The sequence below is a fragment of the Podarcis vaucheri genome (assembly GCF_965113315.1).
Source record: "Podarcis vaucheri genome assembly, chromosome: 1".
Classification (NCBI taxonomy): Eukaryota; Metazoa; Chordata; class Lepidosauria; order Squamata; family Lacertidae; genus Podarcis; species Podarcis vaucheri.
In genome coordinates, this window is record NC_138759.1 from 21,064,869 (window position 1) to 21,072,653 (window position 7,785).

Below are 7,785 nucleotides of genomic sequence, written 5' to 3' on the forward strand. Positions count from 1 at the left end.
CTTCCATACTCTTTTGGGCAAAGGACATTTGCTTATTTATTTTAGTCTGCTATATGAATGCTTATGTCAAAGCAGGAGTCTGCAGAGTGAAATGACAGCTATGTGTACAGAGCATTTTTAATTATGTTTGGCAAAACAGAACATCCTATTCTTCCTTTCCAATCCATATTCTGCTGTGAATCATGAAATGGGACGAGTCGTGCATAGTGGGCCAAGTTTCTTGACTCAGTTTGATCTGCAGATGTTAGCAGATTACCTCCCTGTGAGAGTTCTCAAAGAACTCAAAAGTGAACAAACAAAAACAAAAAACGTAACTTGTCCATGAGCTTCCATACATGAGAACTGGAAAATAGGCTGTGTAACACAATTTTAAAAAAGTGATCCCAAGAGATTCCTGGAAGTTACAGGCCTGTTGGTCCGATGAGAGGCGGCACCCCATTATGCCATCCACTACGGATTAGTGCTCCACTATTTATATCAAGCATGGGGAGCTGAACTACAACTTCCATTAGCCACATAGCTCATGGCTAGGGATGATGGGAGTTGTAGTTCAGCAACAATCTGGAGTGCCAAAGGTTTCCCCACACCTGAGACTCAACTATACAGCTGCAAATACAATGTTTACAAGTGTGTTGTAAAGTGCAGTCTACAAACGTGACACTAGATGGCAATGGTGAGCTATGGCAATTTCAATATATTTTTCAAAACGTTTTTTTTTAAAAAAAGCATTTTCAAAGCGTTTTTTATATGTGTGTAGATTCCACCCTGGTCTACATGAGACTCTCTTAGCACTTTACCAACACTGGCATTGCGAGCTCTGCAAAGAAATGATCTCTGCCTCTTTTTCTATTTCACCACAGTCTCTCTTGATTTGACTCCGGGGGGTGGGGAGGCTCAAATTATAGTTCCTCACAACAGTCAACACCCATTGCTTCTTTATTCAGCTTCAATGGTCTTTTCTCAGAAAGACACAGTGCGTCCAGGACACAAGAAGAAACCAAAGCAATGATGGAAAATGCTAGGTAATCTGGGCTCCTTTCCCACTCTTTCCATACTGATTTCATGCTTGGTCAAACTAGCCCTTTTCAAATCAGACGGCTGCCTTAAAACACTAATGAACTACGGTATAAAGTGCATTGCTGCATCTGTTCTTTGACAGAGACTCTGCCGGTACATGCAAACCTAGCTCCGCCGACTTCAATTTGTGTGAACTTACAGTGACTGACATGCCGATGCTAAACCTTTTATTATCTGAGGATTTGTGGCAGCAAGAGGAGCAGGTGACCAAGAGGAGCTTGGAAACAGGAGCTCACAAGCCGTGATGCCGACAGGACCACTCTGCACACTAGGAAGAGCGCCAAAATCTTAGAGTGATAATATAAGGAGGCTGGGGAGAGTATTTGCATTTACTTTTGGACAGAGGCACATGAAAGTAGCTTTGCTGGCCAGCTGCTTCCCCACTGCATCCCAGAGAACATGGCTGAGAGCCCTCTCATCTTGTATTGAATGTTAAGGGCACTGTGGGTTAAACCACAGAGCCTAGGGCTTACCGATCAGAAGATTGGTGGTTCAAATCCCTGCAATGGGGTGAGCTCCCGTTGCTCGGTCCCAGCTCCTGCCAACCTAGCAGTTCGAAAGCACATCAAAGTACAAGTAGATACAGTAAATAGGTACCGCTCCGGTGGGAAGGTAAACGGAGTTTCCGTGCGCTGCTCTGGTTCGCCAGAAGCGGCTTAGTCATGCTGGCCACGTGACCCAGAAGCTGTACGCCGACTCCCTCGGCCAATAAAGCGAGATGAGTGTTGCAACCCCAGAGTCATCAGCGACTGGACCTAATGGTCAGGGGCCCCTTTACCTTTTTTTTACAGTTGTAAAGCAGAGAAAGGAAACTAGGAGCAGTACTTATAAATGTCCGTGAGAACTGTTATTCATTTATAAATCCATCTACATGTTTCCAAGCAGCTGCACAAAGATTAAAAAGGTAGTTCCTACCCATGGAATTGCAATGTAAAAGACACAACACAAAATTTTAAAAAGGGCATGGGGGAAAGAGGAAGAAAGCAGAGAGAATCTAAGATAGTGATTGCGGGCTACAAAATCCACTCAATTTTTTCTGTTTATCATTTTCTGTTTATCATTTCAAGCCAGATCTTGCCTGCTTCTTGGTTTTCAGGGCAAGGAAACTTTTTCTTAATCTTTCGGCGCTCACTAAATGGAGGCTACCAACTTATTCCCCCCTCGCCTCACACACAGAAACACAAGTATGCATGGGAAAGCAGCAAAATGATATTAGTCTAACTAATAACCCCTTTTGTTAGTCTTTGGTTATTAAAAGACTAAGGATTCTATTGTTAGTCTTTGATTATCAACAGACTAACAATTATTTTGTTAGTCATTTGATAATAATAGATTGACGCATTTATTAGTGTACTATGGTCCACTTCATCAGATTCAATAAGCTGTAGGCATACATACACGTGGCTGAGGCTGGAAATACTGAGGTCAGAAGGAAACAAAATGCAAAAGAAAGCACAGACAGTGATAATAATTGTATTAGTAGCGATTGCTATTCACCAAAACAAAGCACAGTTGTTGATAACACAGACATTCTGGCATTGTTACAGATAGGTAGCCGTGTTGGTCTGCCATAGTCAAAATAAAAAAAATTCCTTCCAGTAGCACCTTAAAGACCAACTAAGTTAGTTCTTGGTATGAGCTTTCGTGTGCATGCATGCACACGAAAGCTCATACCAAGAACTAACTTAGTTGGTCTTTAAGGTGCTACTGGAAGGAATTTTTTTATTTTGATTCTGGCATTGGTGAGCCAGTGAGCACATGAAGTGTTATTTTAACATTTAAATGAAAGCTTTGAGCTGTTTCAGTCTGTCAGTAATAACACTGAGTCCTTTGATGAATTGTAATGCAGCAGTTTCATGTTACAGTCTCCCTTTGAAGTTTATTGTTCCCCGTATGGCTGCCTTAAGGTCAGAGAGAAAGAGGGAAATGAGCACCAACACAGACAAGGGGTCCAGAGAGGAAAGAAGGTTCAGGATAGCCTGATCATAGTTGCAGATTTTCCCATTGTAGCTATATAAGGAAAGACTATTCAGTCAGCCTGTGTGAGAGTTGATTTTCAGATCCCAGTGCAGAAGAATGCCAGAAACTGGAGAAGGATTCATTTATCTACTCCATAAAAAAATAATATTATTCCAGTATTGCAACTCCTTTTCCTTCTGTCTTTGTGCTTTTTTATGTTATTTTTAAAGAAATGGAATGAGAATTGTGGATTCATTCATCATGGTCACAGACAGAAGCATTCTAGCTGAGCAGGGCGGGTTGGTGCTCACAGATGACTCACTAGAATGAGTATTGCACATCAGAGGGATTTTCTGCTCACATTCCTCAATTCCGTCCAAAAGTGCATGTGCAAGTTGCAAAAGGCTTTAACTTCAGCACTCTGTGCCTCATTTCCTCCATGTCTCAGTGATTCTGGTCTTAGGGCAAAAAAAATTCAGGCATAACATCAGGAGATCTAGCGTTCCATATTCTGCAGGTGGGACAGCAGTATATGTGTGTGCTGAATCATATCAGAATCACAGTGCTAGATGACCAAAGTGTCACCCCCTGTAGTCACTATTTACCTTTTGACGGAAAGCATATAGGTACTGCTATGGGTTTGCAGGGAGCCAGGATCCCCTAAAATTCTTAGCTGCCAGATTCTGCCCATGATTTCTGAAACTAGTGAACATGGGGTTTGAAGTCAAGCCAGCTTCCCCAAGAGCTAGACTTTGAGAGGTGCCATCCAAGAACAAATACAAGCGATAGCAGAGTCATTACCTGGACAAAAGGTGAGACATTCAGCATCAGACAAGAAAGGGGGAGGCTGCCAAGATTGCAGGGTGTGTGAAAAAAGTGCCTTTTCCAGGAGGCTTTTGAAATGGAGCCCACAGAGAGAAAGGGGGAATGCTGGATGTGAAAGGGTTGTTTTTCTGCAAAGGCTGCTGGAAAGATGATGGAGTAAATAGATAGAACACCTGGCAGAGGCCATGGTAGCCAGAACCATCTTGGTGCTGGCTGAAGGAGGATGCACTGAGAGAATGGAAGCCATGACTGACTGCTGCTTCAGACCCAAGCTTGCTGAAGCTATGAGAGGGGTCATCAGGAAGGAAGGGAGAGAGGGAGAGAGGGAGATGTCTGAAGAGCCATCATAGAAACATTTCCACCTTGGTTTATGCTCAAGGACATGGGTAGGCAAACTAAGGCCCATGGGCCAGAGCAGGCCTAATTGCCTTCTAGATCCAGCCCGCAGACGGTCCGGGAATTGCCACATGGATTCCCAGCGCTCATGTTCTTTCCCTCTCCCTCACACAGCGGCGCTTTTCTCCTCAGGGACGGAGCAATCTTGTCCCACCCTGGGCGCCATCGACAGCGGGAGTCGGCTGTGAAGGGGGCGTGTGACGCCAGTTACTGGCTGCTGCTGCGTTTTCCTCCTCCTTCTCCCTCAGTTGGCCCTTCCTTCCTTCTCCGTGCCCCTTCTCCACGCCGCTTCCTCGCATGCCTTCTTTGTCACCTCCTCCCTCCCTCCTTCATTCCTCCCAGGGCATTCAGGCTGGTTGTTGCGGTGGCTGCGGCCGCCACTTGCAGGTTGGTGGGCGGCTCTGTCTTCTTGTCTGAGGTGCCTCTGGGGCAGCAGCAGCAGCAGGTGGTGGGTAAAAGCTCCTGTGACGCCCCGGTTCCCCTCTTGGGATGCATCGGGGAGACAGGGGAAATTGGCAGGGCCCCAGCTGGCTCCAGCCCACCGGCCAGCAGCCGGGCGAACTCCGGTTCTCGGAACATCATCAACACTGCGACTCAAGCCTCAGAGACCTGTAGAGACTGAGCACGCAAGCCAGCAGAGATAAGAACTCTTTGCAAGGGCAGACAGAGGCATATGTAAGCATATTTACAAGGATTTTATTCAGCAACAGGACAAAGGAAAAACATGTCTGCTTCCCTTCGTGTCCAAGCAAACAGCATAAGCAAAAGCTATATACAACAGAAGTTCCTAGCAGGCTGTGCTGGAAGTAAACAGACATGTGACATACAACAACTCCACATGTGTGTTCTAAAGGTGGAACAGAACAATATCCTAACCTCCGACCACAGCTCCTCTGCCAGGGCTGCTACTTCTGTCTTTGCCAGCCAACCAAGCCTCCTATCCCGCAACGGCGGCTGGCTGGCTGGAAAAGCCCAACTGCGGCTATTGGGACGACAACTGGGACACGTAAAGAGAAGCATCTTCAGGCCTCTTTGCGGGTGGGCGAAAATAGTTCATTCACCCTGCCCAAAATATAGTCCAGTCCTCCACAAGGTCAGAGGGACAGTGGACCGGCACCCTGCTGAAAACGTTTGCTGAACCCTGCTCTAGGGGCTTATGACAAAGTGCCGTTCTCCATTTTGTTAATCTCCTTCAATGGCCACCCTATTGAGACAGCTGTTTGTAAAAGCCAAGGATGCAGAAAACCTGGTTGCAAAAACGAGCAACTTCCCCCACGAAAGTCCCTCAGCAGCTTTCATACAGAACAAGAAATCCAGGGGAAAGAACAGACGGGAGGGATCTCAGCACGGCAGGAATGTAAGCAACTCAATGAAGGAGATAAACAGCGAAGTGGCACCAGGCTCTGGGCTTGTGTGACTTCTGAGCACTTCAACTTTACTTGAACTCTGAGAGACTGAATGGTGCAACCATGAAAGATGACAACTCCCGCAGATGGCAAATGCTGAAACTGGTGATGCTGAATGGGAGGTCATTGGTCCTCTGCTGAGTTCGTGGGGAGCAGGCTTGTATGCAAGGAGAGAGATGCAAGTTTGACAGGTCTTCTACAGGTTGGAAGGAAAGTTTACTCTGAGTTACTACCCTTGTAGCCCCAGTTAGGGATGATTTCCTGTGCAAAGGAGAGCTCCAGTCACATAACCCATCCACACGCAGGGCACTTCCAGACAACCTGTTTATTGAGTATTCATCCTGATCTGTTTGCTGGGAGTTTAGGTGACACCATATCAAAACAAGTGTTACCTCACACATTTACCTGTAATTTTCCTTATAGCATAAAGTCCGAAGTCCTGAGGAAGAGGAGTTTTGCAGGGGAAGCACAAGGCTTCCCAACCAACGATAATTGCCCAACCTGAATTTGCTGGCACGTAATTAAATCCCACCTGCAGAATTGTGGCAGCACTTAAAGTGATGGAGAGCAGAGAAAGGAGCTTCCTTCTCAGTTTCCCTACATACAGTGGTGCATTGAGTGTTGAGAAGTTTGTCCTTAGTGGTAACCAATAACTGAAGAAAGAGGTAGAAGGAGGAAGAGAGCCTGAAAACAGGAGTGTGACTGGAGTTTATCAATAAAGTCCTCTTTAAGGATTGTTAGAATCTTTTTCTTCTGCTTTGAAGGGGTAAAAGCAAAGGAGTCCTTCCCAGTCTTACGTGGTGATGACAGGGGCTGAATCTCGGACCTTCTGCTTGCAAATTGTGTGCTCATCCAGCTGCCATCTTCCAGTAAGCACTGGATGTGCTCTTGAATGTAGTCTCAGTTCACACAGAGCAAAAGGTCTCTACATGAAATGTGTGCAGCCTAGAACATGTCCCATAGCAGTCATGCAGTCACATGGATCTGGGACAGGTTCCTTTAAAACTTTGGAAAAACACTTGTTTTGAAGCGATTTCTGTCGTGCATCATGGAAACCTCCAGCACAAGGTGACTGACTACCACTGCACAAGCAACAGCTTTGACTATGGGAAAAATCCAACTCACCTTTTCAGTTCTCAGAGTTATGCTTATCCTCAAGAGCTATGGTGGCAGTACCACCGTGTTCTAGTCGTAGGTCTTCTGGCTACAGGATGGATTCGTGATTGATGCAATTGCTTCATCCCCCTTAACAACTCATACAAGGCAAGCCTGGCTGAAGAGGAGGCCTTCGTGAGAAGGCTTGCCATGTCTCCCCATTGCCAGCGCTGACTGTTAACATTCCTGCGCTTAGCAATTATTCCAGGTTCAAAGATATTTGCATAAAAACAACCTGTCTTAGTTGAGAAGACTTCTGGCCTCCTTTTGGAATAAAGCATTCCTAGCCGGGAACATTTACTGCATAAGAATCATGGCTGAAATATTTCAGCTGTGCCTGGGGTTTTCATAAGGGAAGGGGGGAATTACGGGGAATATTTTCCACTATAAAACTCACATAATGCCTGATGCTGGGCCAAAGAAACAATGGGTGCAAAATCTGACCTTCTGTGGTGCAGAGGCTCCTATTCTTCTTGATTTATGTGACTAGGTCAGCTCTGTATTTACATTCATGCAGCTGATGTGATCCTGTCTCGTTTGGTTCTCAGGTAGCACATGAGATTAACAAAGCCAAGACCTGAAAAACTAAGAAGAGCACTGCTGGATCAGGCCAATGGTCCATGTTATCTAACCTCCTGTTGTCACAGCAGCCAACCAGCTGCCAGGGAAGCCCAAGGGCAGGATCCAGACATCCCATCCTGCAGTTTGCAGCAACTGGTATTCAGGAGCATTACTGACTCCCACTGTTGAGGCACAGCCTAAACATCATTCCCCCTAATAACAAATTCTAGCTTTTAGTGTGTAACATTGTTCCCTATAACAGCACAACCTCTATCGTGATAACAGCAAACTCTGTCGGAACCATGGGATGGAAAGCCAGCTTGATTGGCACCAGCCAGAGTGTCTTCCTTCTCAGCCTTGCCACTGTGGAGATCCATCAGTTATCCTCCTTTGACATGTGTCCGCA